Source organism: Propithecus coquereli, unplaced genomic scaffold (genome assembly GCF_000956105.1).
Source record: "Propithecus coquereli isolate 6110/MARCELLA unplaced genomic scaffold, Pcoq_1.0 Scaffold441, whole genome shotgun sequence".
Lineage (NCBI taxonomy): Eukaryota > Metazoa > Chordata > Mammalia > Primates > Indriidae > Propithecus > Propithecus coquereli.
Window position 1 is genome coordinate 2091485 of NW_012150186.1, and position 1207 is coordinate 2092691.

Below are 1207 nucleotides of genomic sequence, written 5' to 3' on the forward strand. Positions count from 1 at the left end.
ATTCCACCAATGTCGTTGCAAATGGCAGGATTTTCCTTATTTTCTAAGGCTGAATAATATTCCCACACATATAATTTGTTTTATCTATTCATCCATTGACCAACACTTAGATTGTTTCCATATCTTGGCTTTTGTGAATAATGCTACAAGGAACATGGGAGCACAGATATTTCTTGAAGATGGTGATATTGTTTCCTTCGGGTATATACCCAAAAGTAGGATTACTAGGTCATATCGTAGTTCTAAAATATGTAAGGATCTCATTCAACTCAATAGGATAAAACAAATAACCTGATTAAAAAATGAGTAAAGGACCTCAATAGATACTTTTTCCAAAGAAGATATACAAACGGCCCACAGGTATATGAAAAGGTGCTTAGCATTACTAAACATAGGGAAATGCAAATCAAAACCACAATGAGCTATCACCTCACACCTGTTAGGATGGCTATTATCAAAAAAGTTAAAAGATAAGTGTTAGCAAAGATGTAGAAAAAAGGGAACACCTACACATTGGTGGTGAAAATGTATATAGATAAATCCATTGTGGAAAACAGTATGGAAGTTCCTCCTTCAAGGTTGATCATTTTAGAGAAGTTCTTAAAGTATCGTTGATGCTTGGTTCCTGTCAATCTCTGTACATGTTCAATATTACCACCAATATAACTAGAATGTTTTCGTGTGTGTAAATAACTACTATAAAATAGTAATAAAAAGTGTTTTTATTTGAATAAATCTGTGAAGTCATAACATTCAGTCTTGGCATCAGTTTTAACTATACAGAACTAACCAGAATTCATTTTAAATTTCCAGTTAAGAAACTATTTAAGCTATGAGAATATTTTTAACCATTTTTTTCCTGATTAGGAAAGTAATAAATGATTGTTTTAAATATAAATACTTTTACAAAATTGAGATAATACAAAATACATAATTTTGTATTCTTTTTAAAAAGATCTTATAAATGAATTTTTATGTCATTCTTCAAAAACATGATACGTAAGGCAGTACACTGTCCCATTGTGTTGATATACTTCAGGTTATTTAACCTATATTTCTTTTCTTAGACATTTAGCTTGTTTTCAACCTTTGGCCAATATATTTGGAATGCACAATTTCAATAAAAAATTTTTTGCTCCACTTAAGATTAGTTCCAGAGGAGTCCAAGAAGAAGAATATTCTTTTTTTTTTCTTTTTTTAAATTTTT